Below are 20,104 nucleotides of genomic sequence, written 5' to 3'. Positions count from 1 at the left end.
GGGAGAGTTGTCTAAACCTCCCTTGTGCCTTTCATCTGTTTTCATATTTGAAACTACCCCCCCCCAACCTAGCGAACGTCTTAAATGCTCCTCCTGATCATTTACGTTTCTGTGCTTCCTTTCTTTGAGCTGCTTGCATCTAGGATTAGCATGCCTCATTCAACCTTGATCATTTATGTTATACCCACATCCCACCCCCATCCACCCAGTAATCATGTGGCCTAAACTATAAATTCCATAAGGTCAAGACTTTGTGTGTCTTTAATATCTCCTATGGAACTTAGCACAGTGATAGGCAAAACCTAAATTAAAAAACTAAAAAATGAATTTAAAAAAAAACCCTGAAAATTGTGTGATGATTAACTACCTCAGTGAAGAATAATAATGACTATCATCCTAAATAATGATGTGGTGTCACTGTAAAGATCATTTTAAAAGGTATCTCTTTTTATTTGGAGAGTGCATCTTACAAATTTTCTTTAAAATGGCATCTTTTTTTACCTAGTTTCAACATTTAAGATGATTCTTATTTTTTAAGCATTTATCTCCTGGTGTACATCTGCATGATTGTATCTTGTTCAAGAAATACTGTTACAGGGCAGCCCCAGTGGCTCAGTGGTTTAGTGCCACCTTCAGCCCAGGGTGTGATCCTGGAGACCTGGGATCGAGTCCCACGTCGGGCTCCCTGCATGGAGCCTGCTTCTCCCTCTGCCTGTATCTCTGCCTCTCTCTCTTTCTGTGTGTGTGTTTCTCATGAATTAATAAATAAATAAAATCTTTAAAAAAAAAAAGAAATACTGTTACAATTTTAACTTTGATACATGTTAAGTGGCGAATGAAAAGTCAGCCTCCTGTAAAAATTAGGCCAAATAATGAACAGTATCAAGAGTTCACAATTTAGATGATCAACTATTTTGTGGTTTCTTGCCAAGAAGACACCAATCCAAAGAGATAGTACATGCTGCGAACATAAAAACACCAGTAAATGCAAAGTATTTTGGAAAGGCGTGCTTATGATTCTTCACATCAAGTCAGTGTTCACTTTAGAAGAAGAGAAGAAGGGGTACCGTTTCATAAGTTCACACTAACACCACTTTTTGTTTTGGGGGCAAGAGTAGAAGACAGGTCTCTAACTTCCAGACCAGAGCTCTAAGACCCACTCCTAACTAGTGGCTGCATCCCAGTAGGGTAAGAATAAAAGATATAGTTGGAGCAGCTAAAATTAAAAGGAATGTTTTAAAATATTTTAGTTCTTCTTTTAAAGGTAGGCTTCAAAAACCTTAATTTTGTGAGGTATTCAACAGGGACCTGGAAAACTGCCCTTAGCATTTTAACATAAATTAAAAATCATTTAAAAAAAAAATCATTTAAGCAGACCTCTTTTCAGCTCTTGCCAACTGCACATTCATTTTTCTGGTCAAGGGCTTTGCCGTTACAAATGAAGGGGGAAATGAAGGTATTAGAGCTTGGGCATATCAGTTTTTTAAAAAAAGGAAGTGAATGTGGATGTTGGATTAACTTCTCTCATATTCGCAATTGCATTTATCTGGGCAAAGAATGTATCCCCCCACAAGGTACTCTTGAAAACATTCTCTGAAAAATTAGGTTGCTGTGTAAAATCTGGAGTTGCTGCAAGTGGTTCTTAAAACCTCATTAGCCCTCCAGAGAGCTATGAAAGTAAAACAGCTCCAGACCTAATGAGAGCTCAGTAAACAGGTTTCCACTGCACCTGTACTGAGAGATGGGTGACCTCCGAGGAGCCTGGAAGCTTAGTTCCATTTTGAATAAGCAACCTCAAAAGTGGGGGGATGGGAAACGGGGAAATGAAGGATAAGAACCTTACTTGCTAATTCTAAACATATGTAGCCTGCACATTAGTGAGCTGAGGTGGGCAAAGGGTAAAACAAAATCTCGCTGAACTGCTTTCCTCAGTGACAGGTATACTTGTTCATTTTTCCACAGGCACCCAGCTTTGGGAGGCTCCACTTTCCTAATATGGGAACAATAGAGGGCAGTCATCACTCATGTCTGAACATGACACTTGCCATCCATGTATTCATATAGAGACGATCATCTTCTGTGAGTCTGCAAAACATCAGTCTCGCTCAGGCTTAGAGTGGAGAAAGTTATACCCACAGCCTAGTGGATTCAAAGTCACCACAGACGGTACCTCTCCCTTTCTTTCGGGGCTTCCTGCATTTCCCAAAGCCAACCAGCAGCTGAATAGAAGAGGCCAGGAGAGGTTTCTTCTCCTCCCATTTTCCCCCATTAGTAGAACATGGCAGAGGAAAAATTGTGACAGTCAACTCACCTGCTGACCTAATTAACGATGGCCCATCTGGAGTCAAAGCAATCGGGGGTCCATTCCAGCAGCAGGAGGAAGCGGAGTTGAGAGGGACGCCACCAGTTACTGGTCATGGAACTTGACAGTCACCTGCATCAGGAAATTGCACATACACGGAACTGTAGAGAGACAGAGTATGTCCCAATGACCATGAATATAGCCAAAAGGCCTTTTTTTTTTTTTTTTCCACTATGCTTAAGCTAGGACTGGCTAGGAAGTAAAGCAAACCTGTGACTATGCTATGAACTCTTTGCTATGGCTCAAGTACTTCCCAGGCAAGACCTTATTCATTAAAAATAAGCTTGAAGGGAGTAAGTTCCCCACACTTCTCTAATTGAGTCTTGCCCCAGTAGGTGGTGAGAGAACCCAACCTACTAATTGTAGCCCCAAGTAAAACATTATAAATTTTGTCCTCTTCAAAGGCACAGGACTAAGATGTCCGATATCAGCAGTCTATCCCTGAAGAGTGCCGTCCCTGCTCTTTGTGGTATTTAGCACAGGATCTACCAGAGTGTGTGTGGATCTGTTTCAATCTGCATCAGCAAATATTTACTGAGAGTACACATTGTCCAAAATACTTTATTAGTATTACATGGGTTATAAAGGAAGCTAAGAGATGACTCCTACTCTCAGGTCCTTGTCCTGCAGAGGAAGGGAATTAGAGATAGATTATACAGGAAGGCCAGGTAAAGTAAGAGCAGTGTCATGAGAGAAGTACCAAAATGTGAAGGAATTTTCCTTATTTTTAAAGATTTTATTTATTTATTTATTTGACAGAGACAGACAGACAGACAGACAGACAGAACCAGCGGGGAGGAGAGGGAGAAGCAGGGGCTCAATCCCAGAATCCGGGGATCATGACCTGAGCCAAAGGCAGATGCTTAACCAACTAAGCCACCTGGGTGCCACAAACATGAAGGATTTTTTTTTTTTTTACATGAAGGAATTTTAAAGAAGGAAGGAGGCATCTGTTTCTGGAGGCCTGAGAGGAAATGGTGATCGAGACAGCAGTGACAGATCAACAGGATTTCAACTTGCAGGGCTAAAAGGAGGAAACTGCTTGGTATAAGTACAGAAAACGAGCAGTCAGAGATCCTCTAGTTGTCCTGTTGGCTGGGGAAAAGGAGATACAAAAAGAAAAGTGAAGGCTGGGGCTGGAAAGGTAGATTCAATCAGCAGTGTTTTCTCCAGGCTCAGGGTACGAATGCCTGCAATAGTTCCTACTGGTACTTGGTATGTACTCACAGCCCTTTCAATCCTATACCCTGCTCTCATACAGCAGGATCTAGAAAGTTAAATATTATGTTTGTAAGGCTCCTATGCAGCTAAGATTTTATATACGATTTAGATTCTGTCAATGAGGGATGCCTGGGTGGCTCAGTGGTTGAGCCTTTGGCTCAGGGAGTGATCCCAGAGTTGCAGGATCGAGTCCCACATCGGGCTCCCCGCATGGAGCCTGCTTCTTCCTCTGCCTGTGTCTCTGCCTCCCTCTATGTCTCTCATGAATAAATAAATAAAATCTTTAAAATAAATAAAATAAAAGATTCTGTTGGTGAGATGTACTCTTGTGAAATTTGGAAAGCAGAAGGAAGATGGAAGCCAGGTTTGTGCAACAGCAGTATCCACTGACAAGATTGAAAATTTGGAGGACATTTCAGGGAAGCTTTCAGGAGTCTATTTTTCTGAAGTCAGGTAGGGATCACTCCTCCAAAGTGAAGATAAGTCACTGCACCTTGCAACCCCTAGAATTATGAAAAAGGTGGGATTTGGTAGCCTCTTTTAGGCTTAGAGGCGATGTAAGTAGGTGCCAACTTTAAGTGTGCTGTTCCTATCTACTTACCAAGAGCATAAGTTATCAATAGTCTCAGTAATGCTGCAAAACAAACTAAACCCAAAAATTAGTGGCTGAAAATAAAAGTCATTTATTATTTCTTATCAGTCAACGGAGGATTGGCTGTTCCAGCTGGGAAAACTCAGCCCTCCTCCACATGATCTCAAATCCTCCAGCAGCCTACCTAGTAGAGGATTCAGGGGAAGAAGCAGAAACACATGAGGACCTTTCCAGCTTCTTCCTGAGTCAAGTTATCTATTATCCTATCGACCAAGACAAATCTGGTAGCCCAGTCAGAGTCAGAGTAGGAAGATACTACAAAGTTACAAGTCCAAGTATATGGATACATGCAGGCCATTAGTTGGGGGCTAGTAAAATAATGGTCTTCTAAACTGAATAAATTTTAAAGCTGCCAGTTTTGAGTAGGGCCCAGAGCAAGAGAAGGCTCTGCTACTAGTCCAGGCTGCAGTTGAAGCGGCTCTGGCTTTATGACCCAGTAAACCCAATACTATTTAAAGTGTTTACAAAAGATGCAGACACAACATGAGTCCTCCAGCAAGCCTTGAGAGGAAAATCCTAAAGTTTCTGGAGCAAGATATATCCTCTGCAATAGGTTTTTCAAGTAAGTACTAATAGTGACTAAATGTCTGCTCTTGAAAAAGTGAGTGAGCATAAGATCTGAATGGCCAATAAAACCTGGTGCTATCTGATACCAGAACTATAAGGTTCCCAAACTGAAGAGGCCACTGGGTACAAGCAGATACAAAAATTATGTAAGTAAGTGACTCAGGTGCCCATGGCACCCACCCCTACTACACTGCAACCTCTCCCCCAACCAATAGCCTTGCTTTATGAGGAGTTCCCTATAGCCAACATGCTGCAGAAGGAAAAAATGTCAGGCCAGTTTATAGCTTTGCAAGATATGCCAGCACCAGCTAAAACTGAACTGCTACACAAGAAATCCCCAGTTAGACACAGCCCAGCAGAAGGACAATCAGAAAGAGAAATATATTCAATGGGCAAAAGCTCAAGCTGTGTACCCAGTTCTCCACTTTGACTAAAAGGAGACACAGAGAGGTGTGCGTCTATAGTGCTCCATAGGCAACAGAATATGGTTGGCCAGACAGTCATGGGTAGAAACGGAACAAAATTAGAGGACTGATTATGAGAAGGTCTAGAGAAAAGGCCTGTGCACAGACTTCAGAAATGGCAGAGAGAGGGGGAGGCCCACTTAGTCAGGAGGAGAAAACCCATTCTGTGAACTTCATTTAGCCTCCTCTCCTACCTTCTCTAGAGCCTGCACATTCAGCATAGCATCACCTCGGCCTGATAGAGATGGAAATGATGTGCGGCTCAGCAATGTGGACTTTCTCTCACTAGGGAAGATAAAGAAAATGCTGTACTAAATGCCTTGCCGTGAGGAAACGTCAGAAAACTTTTTTTAATGTACATTCATTCATTCTCAGGGAGATTTGAAAATAATTTAATAATTTAAATAATTCAAAATAGAGACTGAAGAGGGGAAATGGATATGAGTGAATATTAAATAGTTTAGCTGGAAGATTGAGAGGAAAGAATATCCCCAAACACAGGGCTACGGCACAGAAAAATGGAGACATAGAAGACAGATGATAGGAATGAGGAATTTCAGAAGAAACAGAGAATGGAAGTGATTATTTAAGAATAAAAGAAGGACAGAACATAAAGACTCCTAACTCGGGGAAACGAACTAGGGGTGGTGGAAGGGGAGGAGGGCGGGTGTTGGAGGGGAATGGGTGACGGGCACTGAGGTGGACACTTGACGGGATGAGCACTGGGTGTTTTTCTGTATGTTGGTAAATTAAACACCAATAAAAGTTAATTAAAAAAAAAAAAAGAATAAAAGAAGGACTGGGTGTTATATGCAACTGACAAATTATTGAACTCTACATCTGAAACTAATGATGTACTGTATGTGGGCTAATTGAATTTAAATTTTAAAAAAAGAAATAAAAAAGAAGTTACTCAAAGTAATAAATTCACATATTTAAAAGTTTCAGAATTAGTAAAGAAAAAAAATACTAAATACATCTTGGTAAAATTTCAGAACCCTAAGCATAAAGTACAAATCCTAAAAATGGTCAGAGTAAAATAAGGAGCTGTTCACAAATAAATGAAATTCAGATTGGTATTCACTTTCTCATCACCAACTCTGGATGCTGGAAGACAATGGCAGGAAGTAAGAAAGAAAGTGAAAAAAATGCAGAGTAAATATAATGGAAACAATAAATCAAAACAATTATTAATCATAATATTAAAAGATAACAAAACTCAGATTACAGAGACAGGTGGCAGGAACCAGCTATATGATGATTATATAATAGATATTGTAAAATAAAATGATGCAGGGGAGCCTGGCTGGCTCTGTTGATAGTACATGTGACTCTTGATCTCAGGGTTGTGAGTTCATGCCCCCACATTGGGTATAGAGATTACTTAAAAATAAAATCTTAAAAAAAAAAATAAAGGAAAATGATGCAGAAAGGTTTATTGTAAATAACTAGGAAGATGTACTGGAAAAATAATGCTGGAGTACTAATATTAATATTAGGAAAAAAACAGGAAAAGATATAATTAAGAAAAATATTTACATTGATATTGGCATAAATTACATTGATATTCTTGCAGAATCTACCAAATGATGCAAATACTGGACAAAACCTGCCTTTTGAGAGTGGAAGGCAAAATCCTAAAAAGTATATGAACTAAGTATCAACTCAAGAAGCTAAAGAAAGAGCAAGACAGAGAAAGGGAAGGAGAGAAACAGAGAGGGAGAAGAAGAAGGAGGAGGAGGAGATAGAAGAAGGAGGAAAACCAAATAAGCTAAAAGATAAGTTAATAATCATAAAAATTAGAAAACACAAATAAGTGGATGATTAATCAAATGAAAATATAATTTTTTGATGAGTTCTTTAAAAAGAGCAATTAAATAAACAGACTGTCAAATGTGACCATGGTAAAGAAGAAGAAGAAGACAACTAAAATAATTAACATTAGGACTGAGAAAAAAATGTGGAACAAACTTGAAAATTAGTTGAAATAGATTATTTTTGTAGGAGAAACTAAATAATGAAATTGACTCAAAAAGAACTGAAATCCTGAAAAAACTAATAACCGTAGAGGAAACAAAAACCCTAAAAAGGGCACAATGCCCAGATAACCTTCTGGGCACATTGTATTAAACCTGCAAAGAATAGATAATTCCTGCATTATTTACACTATTAAAGAACATTGAAAGAGGTGGAAAGTTTTCAGTTCATTCTACAAATACAGCATAACACTAAATCATAACCAGATAAAAATAGAGAGAAAAACCACCCACAACAAAACAAGAAACCCAAAGACAAATAGAGGCAAAAATCCCAAATAATATATAAGGGAATTTAATGCAATACTTCACAAAGAGAATTATATCATGAACTAGTAGTCATTTTCACAATAATGCCTAGGATAAGGGCACGTGGGGGGCTCAGTGGCTGCACATCTGTCTTTGGCTCAGGTCGTGATCCCAGGGTCCTGGGATGGAGTCCCACATCCAGCTCCCCACAGGGAGCCTACTTCTCCCTCTGCCTGTGTCTCTGCCTCTCTCTGTGTGTCTCTCATTAGTCTGTCTTTTAGTGTAATTCACTACCCTAAGAGCTTAAAAGAGAAAAAGTATTTGATTATCTCAGTACATATGAGAAGGCATTTGCTAAAATTAGCAATTTTTCCTGATAAGAACAGTTTTTCTTAAGCAACTTGATAGAAGATGCTACCAGACACTTGCATGATGTTTTCAATGAATCATAAAGAGCATTTCCACTAGACTGAAGGGTCCTGCCACTGGCAGCAGAAACTACTCCGGTAGAACAAGGCAGCAAATGAGGGAACAGGGAGATGTATGACCCAGGAAACAGGTAATGCAACACAGCAGAAAGGCAAATGAAAGCCCCAGAATTGTGGTGAAAGAAAAGCCAGCCAGATAGATGTGCAGCAGCAGATCTAGAGAGTGAGGGGTAGGAAGCCGAATGGCCACAGGCAGGATAATTTGAACAAAAGAGGAAAGAAAAGCAAAGACAGAAACTGATAGAACACTGTTAGAATATAATGAGAAGAGATATAGACTTCAGGCAGAATTTCCATATGAATTACTAATACGTACCTAGATAAACAAACAAAAAAAAAGTAGTAAACTATTAACTCTGGGGAGAGTTATTTAAGAAAAATAATCAGATTATAGTACATTATATGACTTATCTGCAAATAATATATATAATCATAAATGTAAACCCTGCATATTGATTTAACCAAAATTGGGATATAACCTTTCTGGGAGAGTGGGATGGTGGGAGGGGCCATTCGTACAAGAAAGCTAATTCCTTATCTTCCATAGTCGGAAGTCATTAGATAATATCTAAAATTTAAAAGTAAAAAGAGACACTAGCAGAAGCATATTATTTAGAAGTATAAACGTGAAAACCAGAAAAAGCAGCTGTAAGAACTGAAAGTGATGCTACTGGGGAGTGCAGGGGTAGACAGGGATGCAGCTAGGACCGCTGGGTTTTGTTGCAAGCTTGTTCACTTTTAAAACTCAATCATTTATTTAAATATCCGCATGTATTACTCTGATAAAAACTTAAATTTATTATGTTTTTAAATTTGAGTATAGTGGACACATGTTTCACTCCTTTCAGGTGTACACACAGTGGTTCAACAACTTTGTATGCTATGCCATGTTCACAAGCGTATATAGCTCTTACCTGTCCCCCTGCAACACTATTAAAATACCATTGACTACGTTCCCGACACTGTGCCTCTTATTTCCATGACTTATTTATTCCACAGCTGAAGTATCTCCCACTTCCCTTTATGCCAATCCACACCCCCCCACAACCCTCTCCCGTCTGGCAACCATCAGTTTGTTCTCTTTATTTTTAAGTCTGATTCTGCCTTTTGTTTATTTATTCAGTTGTTCTGTTTTTTAGATTCCACACGGGTGAAATCATATGGTATTTATCTTTCTCTGTCTGACTTACTTCACTTAGCATAATACCCTCTAGGTCTATTCATGTTGTTGCAAATGGCAAGACTCATCCTTCTATGGCTGTGTAATATTCCTCTGTGTGTGTGTGTGTGACCTCTAGATTTTTAGAAAGCAAGAATGACAATACCTACTAAGGATGTGGAGGAATATATATACTTGGACACTACAGAGAGAGAATAAATTATTATAAGCTTTTCAGTTGAGCATGTTGGCAGTAAGTATCAAAATTTCAAATGTTTCTCTCTCTTAGCCCAATTAATTCCTCCTCTGGCAAATTATTTTCAGGAAAACAACACAGCAGATATGCCAAGATTCACCTTAAAAAATATTCAAAGCTTCATTCTTTAAAATATTGAGATACTTGTGCTATGCATATACATTACTAAGGGAATGATTAAGTAGATTATGTACTTCCTAACAGTGGAATACCTGCAGGCTTATAAAATAATTATATAAAGTAGTGGTTTCCAAATCATGCTCCAAGAGGCTGGACTATTTTTCCAGGGCTGCCATAGCAAAGTACAAAACTGGGTGGCTTAGAGCCACAGAAATTGTCTCATAGTTCTGTAGACTAGAAATCTTAGGTAAAGGTGTCCAGGGGGTTAGTTCCTTTCAAGGGCTGTGAGGGAGAACATGCTTCTCTCCTAGCTTCTTGTGTCTGCTGGCAATCTTTGGTGTTCCTTGGCTTGTAGAAGCATCACCCTGATCTTGGCCTTCATCTTGTATGGTGTCCTCCCTGTGTGTATCAAATTTTCTCCCTTTCTGTGATCAAATTTTCCTTTTTGATAAAGACACCAGTCATATGGGGTTGGGGCCAACCCTAATGACTTCATCTTAACTTGATCATCTGCAAAGTCTATTTCCAAATAAGGTCACACAGGTATCTGGGGTTAGGATTTCAACATCTTTTGTGAGTTACAATTCAAATGCACAACAGAGTCTTATCTTAGCGTTTCTGCAAAGTGCCTCAAAAACCACTACTGAGGAACTGTGGGTACTGAGCTGATGAGCTCTGGACTTCTCTTACTCATTTTAAGTAGAAAAGTTCCCTCCCTTATAAATTAGTATTCTGAGAGTTCATATAGGAAGGTCCACTATTTTAAAGAATTTTAAAACTACCAAGTAAAACTATATTTATGTATGTCTCCAATATATTGCAAATTAAGAAGAGCAGTTTGCAAGCATGTGAACATGTTTCCAGTTCTGTAAAAATACAAAATCTCTATCTATATTCATATTTACAGTACTTAGGTTTAGATTTAGATTATTATTTTTCAAATAAATATTGACAGTGCTAAGATGGCTACAGTTCTAGAAGTATCCTTTATATTTGTCTTCACACTTTTCCATATTTTCTAGGTTTTTAAAAATGACATATCTTTGTAATAATAAAAGATTATAACTCTTTTTTAAAGAGAGAGAGGTCACTTATGACATTTGGCAAATACATGTCAGTGAATTTATTGATACAGTATTATCCATTTGACTTGGCTTATAAGAATTTCAAACCAATATAATTTGAATGACTATTCAGTTCTCTCTAAAACTTCAGTCTTTGCCATTCAAATCCCATCGATAGAATTGAGTCTGCAAACCCAAGTGTCTATCAGTGGATGAACACATAAGTAAATTATGGTGTTTACAGAGAATGGAATATTATTCAGCCTTTAAAAGAAAGGAAATTCTGACACATGCTAAACATGGATGAGGCTTTAGGACATTACGTTAAGTGAAGGAAGCCAGTCACAAAAGGACACAACGAGCTTATTCCATACGAGGTACTTAGAATAGTCAAATTCATAGAGATCAGAAAGCAGAATGGTGGATGCCAGGGGCTGAGGAGATAAGAGAATGGGGAGTTATTGTTTAGGGTACAGAGTTTTGCAAGATGAAAAAAGTTCTGGAGATGGATAGTAGTGATGGTTGTACCCATATGAATGTACCTAATCCCACTGAACTGTACATTCAAAATGGTTTTTGGTGAAAAACTCTAACAAGGACATCAAGAGATTCCTTATTTGGAATATTTAGATGGATTTGCCTGAACTCCACATTCACTCCCCTTGCCCAGGGCAACCTCTCTCCCCAGCCCACCACTCTTCATATCCCATGCCACAAAAAGCCACAAAAAGATTGAATGAGATAATCAGAAAAACCACCCAAGAAAAGAAAAAGGGAGAATCAGTTACATATTCAACAACTCAGGGAACAAGAAAACTCAAATCTGTTCCAGTTCTCTAGTTTCACCTTAAAAGCAGGGAACTGTGGATGTTTGTGTGAAGCCCTTGAAAGCCTAAATTCTCAGCCCCACCACCATGCAGGAGGTTACCAGCATCTCAAGAAAAACAACCAATACCAGAAAAGCTCTTCTTTGTTTTCATTCTTTGCAGTCCTTCAGGAAACTCTTGATAATGTGAAGTGTTATTACTGTGAATGTTGGCCCAGGCAAGTTTACTCTAGAGTCTATCACTGACTGTTCGCAAAATAAAACCATTTTTAAAGCCTGAGAGGAGAGCCAAGTGCAAACCACAAATCAGAAAACCACCAAGGCGGGCTGGCCTCGCTGCCAGAGTTTAATGTGATCTAATGGGAGGACAACAAGATGTGAGAATTTGATTTTACGATGCTCCATGTAACATTTGGCAATACAAAGGGGCCAGGCCCAACTTCCCGATCCTTAAGCAAACATTTGAAGTAATGTTTTACTTTCTCATCAGTTTTAATTCTGTCAACCAGGGTGTTGAGATTCAGCCTGCCCTAGTCATTCTAAAAATGCTGTCTGCTTTGGGTGGTTGTACATTTGTTTAATATCAATTCATATAAGATGAAGATGGGCAGGTGGGGCAGGGGCCAGGAAAATCGGATGAAGCTATTCAATGGCAGTGGATCAACTGGATTTCAGCTCTCTTCTACATTTGTGATTTATTTCATGGGTGGGAGGGCAGGGATTGGGCTAACTGAAGGAACATGCTTTCATAAGCAAAAGCTAATCTCGAGGAGAGAGACAAATCTGGGCTGGATGGGGTCGCCCAGTCTCACACCAAATGGGATTGGAACTCAAGTGTAGTTCTATTTCCCATCACTTGCTAAAGAAAAATAAAAAAAGGAAAAAGAAACAAAATGGTTAGCAATACCCAAACTCTTCACATATGGCAAATTAACAACCGATGACATTATGGAATAAAGAGGGGGCAGTCAGGAAATCCCATTAAGGGCACATGAACAATGGAAGATAAACCAAAGCCACATTTCGTGCTGCTTCTGTTTCTATAGCCAGGATTACAGAATCAGAATCAGACCTCCTTTCCTCTTCTTACAGAATAACGCATTCCTGACAACACCAAACTCTTCCTCCCATTGTCACTGTATAGTTGACTCAATGAAGAAATGTGACACCCACTGACACAAGTTTCTTAAAGCAATAGTTTGCTAAGTGAAGTCATTTCTCAGAATGCAGGAAGAAATATTAGAACTTCTAATTCTATTGACTCTTGACATAAACAATAAGAAAGAAAGAAAGCCTCATTAATAATTAAAATCAGAACGACACTAGGTATCCTCACTTCGTCAGATGTAAATGGTCACATACCACTGTGGACTGTTGAGTCTTCCTGAAAGAAAGCTGAGGTCAACAGTGTTAAGGGCATGACAGGTGCTATGTCAGTTCAGGTAAGATGGGCTGCAGCAATAACTAGACCAAACATGTAATAGCTCAACACAATAGAAATCTATTTCTTGCTCAGGTAATAGTTTTGGTGATCATCAGGATAGCCCAAGGTACACAGGAACTTCCGCCAACGGTCAGCATGGCCATCTGCATTTCTTCCAACCGAAGAAGGGTGGGACGTGGAGAATTAGTTTTAGGAGATTTTTTATAGGCCCAGCCTAGAAGAAGCACACATTTCAGCCCTCCCTGGCAAGAACTTAGTCTCATAACCACACCTAACTACAAATGAGGCCAGGAAATGGAACTTGGTGCTGGGCCCAAGAAGAGGAAAACGGATCATGGGGAGCAGCCGGCAGTCCATAGGCACCCTCAGCCATCTGGTTATCACAACATGCCACAGTCTACGTGTTCCCCTTATGCAGGTTTAACTGTTATAATGAAATTTAATCTCACAAAACGAACATGAGAGACACACACAGAGAGAGAGGCAGAGACATAGGCAGAGGGAGAGACAGGCGCCCTGTGTGGAGCTCGATGCGGGACTTGATCCCAGGGCCTGTGGTCATGCCCTGAGCTGAATGCAGATGCTCAATCACTGAGCCACCCAGGTGCCCCTTATGTTACAGTTTAGTGTAATAATATACTTAATATATTATTTTGAGAAGTTTTCTTAATCTTGTTGATAGATGTGTAGAAGCTTCTTTTGAGATTTCTTGTTTAATAACAAAATACAAAAAGCCACATAGCACTGGGTTCTCCTCATTTTTCCTTTCCTCTGTATTAAAATGTCAAGATAAATGTGAAATAAATGTGAAACAATCTGGCATCAAATAATTCCTTTGTCAACATTGAAAAAATTGCTAAGATTATAAGAAATAAGAATTAAAGTATTCTATTAAATATTGGGGTTTGATTTATAAATGAATGAAAGTACAGTTATTTCCACATATCCCAGATTATAGCACTTGCTAGATCCTTTATCAATATACAATGATCTGTGTGTAGGTGTCTGTTGCACATCTGTGCCTACCTGCACACTCACTATATATATATATTTCATATATATTATTTCATTTCAAATACATTTCAGCATTTATATACTAGAGAATGTATCTTCTCAACAGTCATTCAACCAGTACTTATTAAGCACCTACTCTTACCATAATGGAGTTTTCATTAAAGTATCAATAGTAAAGTTAGCAAAACCAGTATTTTAAGAGAAAATTGTACTGTGTAAGCATAGCCACTGATGGGACAATTTCTTTGACTCAGTTTTTTAATAGGTTTCTGGGATATGTTTACTGTAGCACAAGTGAAATGTATTTGTTCCACCATTCATAGGTAAGCTACTGCAAGAAAATGCTATATAAAATGTCATGGATGTGGTTACTTTTATAAAAACTAGACCTTTAAAATATAGAGGAGTCAATCATCTCATACTCATTAGGATGGCTACATCAAAAAACCAGACAATCAGGGATCCCTGGGTGGCGCAGCGGTTTGGCACCTGCCTTTGGCCCAGGGCGCGATCCTGGAAACCCGGGATCGAATCCCACGTCAGGCTCCCGGTGCATGGAGCCTGCTTCTCCCTCTGCCTGTGTCTCTGCCTCTCTCTCTCTCTCTCTCTCTCTCTCTGTGACTATCATAAATAAGAAAAAAATAAAAAAAAATTTAAAAAAATAAAAAAAAAACAGACAATCAGTGTTGAAGAGGATATGGAGAAATTGGAACCCTTGTGCATTGTTTGTAGGAATATAAAATGGTGCAGCCATTATGGAAAACAATATGGCAGTTCTTCAAAAATTAAAAATAGAGTTACCATATGACCCAGAAACTCTACTCCTGAGTGTATACCCAAAATAACTGAAAGCAATGTCTTTTTTTTTTTTAAAGATTGATTTATTTATTGTGGGGGGGCGGAGAAGGAGAAAGAGAATCCTGAGCAGATTCCCCACTGAGCATGGAGCCTGTGGTAGGGTTGTCATGACCTGAGCTGAAACCAAGAGTCAGATGCTCAATTGACTAAGCCACCCAGGTGCCCAAAAAGCAGTGTCGGAAAGAGTTATCTGTATGCACGCATTCATAACAGCTTCGTTCACAAAAACCAGAATGGTAGAAGCAACCTACATGTCTACTGACAGATGAATGAAAAAATAAAATGTTGTATCTGCATATAATGGGATATTATTCAGCCTTAAAAGGAAGAAAATTCTGATACATACTACAACATGGATGAACCTTGAAGACATTATGCTGAGAGAAATAAGTCAGCCATAAAAAAGACGATTCTTTACATTTACACTGGACGATTTCATTTACATGAATACCTAGAGCAGTCAAATTGAGACAGAGATTGCCAGAGGCTGGGGAACAGGAATGGGGAGCTGTTATTTAATCACTATAGGGTTTCAGTTTTACATGATGAAAAGAATTCTGGAGACTGGTCATACAACAATGTGAATGTACTTAACACTAGTGAACTGTACACTTAGAAGTGGGTAATATGGTAAGTTTGCAATGTGTATTTTATTATAATTAAAATTGTTTTAAAAACAAAGGAGTCGGGCAGCCCGGGTGGCGCAGCGGTTTAGCGCCGCCTGCAGCCCGGGGTGGGATCCTGGAGACCGGGGATCGAGTCCCACGTCGGGCTCCCTGCCTGGAGCTTGCTTCTCCCTCTGCCTGTGTCTCTGCCTCTCTCTCTCTCTCTCTCTCTGAATAAACAAATAAATAAAATATTTTTTTTAAAAAGGAGTCTTAACAATATTTTGTAGTGAGATATGGAGGAACAATGAAAATATTTTCTACCACTCAGAAGTTTGCTGTTTTTTTTAAAGAGCAAAGAACACACATACACACACACACACACACACACACACACACACACACATAATCTGCTTCCAAAGTAAGGATGATATTTTACAATAGCTAAAAAAATAACTGTTCTTTAAGGGAACTCAAGCTATGGTGAGAATATTTCAAAACATACTTAAAAGTACTCTTATCACTGCAGGTGTTGTTGCAGATAATTATACAAATGTAGCCCTATGTAAATTTTTATAACAGAATAATTTCACTTAAAAATCTAGTATTTAAGCTATCTAATAATTTATCAAAGAGTTTTAATGATTTAGAATCATATTAGTAAGACAATGCCAATATAGTAACTTCCAATTAGCCTGTAAGAACAATTGATTGACATTAAGAAAGATGAAAAATTTTTACCCAGATTTCCATAAATCTTTGCAAAATTGAAAAATAGGAGTATTATGATTTAGTAAGCCTCGTCAGTAATGGGTTCTTTTTATTTGGATCTACAAATATTTATAAAGCATCTTTTTAAGATAAGATAATCAAAAATTCAAAACTGAGAAAAAATTCAAAACTGAGACAGATTTTGGATTCATTACATTACAAAATATTAAACCAAAAGTTAGGAAAAATAATGAAGCATATTAATTCACATAACCTTCACTGATAACAGCAAAAGGGGGATTGGTACCACAAATAAAACAGGAAAATAATTATTTCAAAGATTTTATTATTTACTTGACCGAGAGAGAGAGAGCATGAGAGAGAAAGAGAAAGCACAAGCAGAGGGAGAAGCAGGCTCCCCGCTGAGCAGGGAGCCCAGCGTTGGGCTCAATCTCAAGACCCTGGAATCATGACCTGAGCTGAAGGCAGACGCTTAACCAACTGTGCCACCCAGGTGCCCCCAAAGTAAAATAATTTTTAAAATATTTTTCATTTCATTTAAGCCTATGTTAATGTCTCTTTTATACATTTTATAATGTGCATATCAATAAATAGTACATGGATATAATTCATGAATGAGTTAATTTTGTTCATACATAAAATTGTTTTTAGGGATAGGGTTATAAAATTTAATATATGTGCTGCCAAAGCAAGCACTGATAGGCATACAAAATTGAGAGAACACTGTTGTGAAAATTCTGGGAAACCAGTTGGGAAGAAATGTATTACTCTTCATTATAAAAGCAAATGGTCTAAAACTGATATAGAAGGCCAAAACTGGATATGAGGAAGACTTTTCATTATAGTAAAGGTAAGGAGACACAAAATAAATCCTCATCCATCGGAATGATTTAGGTATTATTCTTCCTCAGAATAGAGAGATCAGTTCATTTATTCAAGGAATACTATGTAGCTCTTTTCTTCTTTGTATTAAATGTTGTCCATGAAAGAATTCAGAGTATATATCTGCAGTCAAGAATATGCTTTCTTGGGGATCCCTGGGTGGCGCAGCAGTTTGGCGCCTGCCTTTGGCCCAGGGCGCGATCCTGGAGACTCGGGATCGAATCCCACATCAGGCTCCCGGTGCATGGAGCCTGTTTCTCCCTCCGCCTGTGTCTCTGCCTCTCTCTCTCTCTCTGTGACTATCATAAAAAAAAAAAAAAAAAGAATAGCCTTTCTTAGGGAAATAACACTGTACATGTAGATTTTCCTATATAATCTACATGTATATACTTCTACTTTCATAAATAAGGTTCTCAAATCTGTTTTGGAATGTGCTGAGACGTATTTAAGTAAATAATTACATAAATAAACACTATATTATTTTCTTTTTATCTGACCTCTCTCTTCACATAAACACACAACAGAGGGAAAAACATTATGCTTATATCACAAAACAGATTATATTCTCATTATTTAGAATGCCTTACCTCACCTTCTTCCATCTTACCTGAGTTTTCTTTGTCCTTTGGGGTCCATACCCAAGTTTCATTCAGCAACTTTTTGGGCATACTACTGTGTTACATATGACTATGGTAGATGACTTGCAAAAATGGTCTTTTTTCCTATGCCTATAAGCTCTTTGCAACGTGGCTTTGCAGTTCACCTCATCAGGGAGTAGAGTCTACTTTCCCACTTTTCACATGTGGACGACCTTTGGGACTTTCTTTGGTCAATAAAATGTAGCAGAGGTAAGAGTGTGTCTTGCCTACTTGTAATATGTCACTTGGGACCCTGACTACCCCATAGAATAAGGGAGGGCTAGATGACTGTCCACATGCCAGATAGCTGACATGCTCCAAATGATGGCTCACAAATGCTCTGAAGCTGAGCGACCAGACTTATACATGGATGACAGCATGAGCTAAGAGCAGAAGAGCCACCCAACTGAACTCTAAGGTGGAAACTCACAGAATTATAAGCTAATGAACAGCTATTGTTTTAAGCAACTAAGTTTCGAGGTGTTTTGTTAGGCAGTTTTGGGGTACAATACAATTATGTATTAGGTATAATAAATGGTGGAAACTGGTCATTTCTTCCCTTCAAGGACTTATCTTCTGGGGACACGAGTTTTTAATTGGGAGCCCACTGAGGAATTTAAAGAGACCTTGACTTCTCCGAAATGGTATGTGATATCTGGCATGGATCCTCAGGCGTTTTTTTTGTTTTTTTTTTTTTTTCCCTATGGGTAAAGTGGAGCTCATAGTTTTCATCAATTTCTCCAAGGAGCTGGTCTCCTCCCAAAAGGTTAATACAGTGCAGTCATGGAAGCTATTGACTCATTTGTAAAGAATTATAATATAATGCATCAGATCCAATAATGGAAGCACACGTCAGGCGGTATAGCAACAGAGAAGGAAATTTTTAAGTCTCCTGAGGAATGCAGAGGCTTTCTCAAAGAAATTATTCTTCCAATGCAAGAGGGAGCCCCACAAACAGAAAGAGTCTTTCAGACTGTGGAATGGCAGGGATAACAACAACGCAGAAATGTTAAAAATGCCTGATTTATGTAAAGAAAAGCAAATAGACGCAGCTGGAGGGTGAGATACATAGTTAAGGTTAAGGTATGGCAGATACAACTGGAGAAAACTGGAATCAAGATGGGAAGGGCTTTTATTCCAAGTTAGGAAATTTGAATTTTATAACTGTAAGAATCTACCCCTAAAGGTTCTGAGCAAGGGCAAAACATAATTAGAACTGCATCTTAGAAGAAGTCTCTGGTCTTTAACGTTATAACCATGAAAATATTGAGGTCCATCTTAGGAATGCATTCTTTGGTCAGAGGGTGCTTAAAGAACCACAAGTCTTTCCTCAGCACCTGGAACAAGAGTGGTACCCTTCCCAGCCAAGTCCTGTGAGACCAAGCTGGGCTTGAGGTCAGAGTCACTGGGAATGCAAATTCTGGTGAGTCTCCATTCTACACTGTGGATATCCTACACATACTTCTTGCAGACCAGCTCATCACGGAGCAATGCTACCTAAACCAACACTTCCTCAGAAGGAAGGAAAACAGTGGGGAGACACCGAGATATCCCCAAGAGCTACCTGAGTGGGATCAGCTAGCAACAATGGCTATCAAGATATATCTGATATGAAGTTCTAATCATAAGGTCCATGGGAAGGACACCTGGATGGCTCAGTGGTTGAGCATCTCCCTGGTTGGCTCAGGGAGTGATCCGGGTCCTGGAATCTAATCCCATATTGGGCTCCCTGCATGGAGCCTGTTTCTCCCTCTGCCTGTGTCCCTGACTCTCTCTCTGTGTCTCTCATGAATAAATAAATAAAATCTCGTCCTACACTCCAGCTCCAGCCAGGTGTCACCAGCGACAAGCATGGGCAGCACAAGAGACACCTGCCCAGCAGCCCGTGCCATGTTGGAGTGCACCCCCCGCCCCCTGACAGCCACCTCGACCCGCATAGGACCCTGACAACTGTGGCCACCCCCAGTCTGCAGTTTTACAGATGATAAAACAGGCTCAGAAGGGTCAGGTAACTTGTTGGAGATCACTTGTTGGTGTTAAACAGCAGAGGTAGGACTCAGATCCAGTTTTCCCATGTAACACAGCTCTCTCTCCCTACATCGTAGGCTGGTATGAGTGGGCACCACGGGATCAGGTGAGGATGGCTTCCGGCTCTCCTGCCAGGTGAACCAGGACAAGGATTCAGGAAACAGAAAAAGATGACTTTTAAATCATTCTGAAAACCTACAAATTCTACCTGAGATTTAAAGAGAGAACAGCTAGAACGCTACAGAGAGAAGAGTTTGCGCTTCTAACAAGTACAACTCATTTTTAGCCACTCTGCACTGAGCAAAATGAATAGAAAGAAGAACTCACCACAAAAGAAAGGATCAGAAACAGTCCTCAGTCCCATAAAGTTACAGAATTTGGATTACAATTTAAAGTCAGAAAGCCAATGCAGAAGCAAAATCATAAAGCTACTGGTCAC

The 20,104-nt window shown here is 39.2% G+C and overlaps 1 protein-coding gene across 1 annotated transcript in view; it reads right to left on the bottom strand.

The window, feature by feature from the left end:
• Positions 1–2,380: 2,380 nt before the first annotated feature.
• ANAPC10 (anaphase promoting complex subunit 10) overlaps positions 2,381–20,104 on the bottom strand; it is a 208,693-nt gene continuing 190,969 nt past the window's right edge. The window contains exon 6 of the transcript XR_005985145.1: positions 2,381–2,434. The gene's annotated coding sequence lies outside the window, so the exon portion shown is untranslated. The remainder of the gene's footprint in view (positions 2,435–20,104) is intronic.

The sequence above is a fragment of the Vulpes lagopus genome, chromosome 23 (genome assembly GCF_018345385.1).
Source record: "Vulpes lagopus strain Blue_001 chromosome 23, ASM1834538v1, whole genome shotgun sequence".
NCBI classification, from domain to species: domain Eukaryota; kingdom Metazoa; phylum Chordata; class Mammalia; order Carnivora; family Canidae; genus Vulpes; species Vulpes lagopus.
Note: the sequence above shows the minus strand (reverse complement) of the source record. Positions and strands in the feature narration are given on the sequence as shown.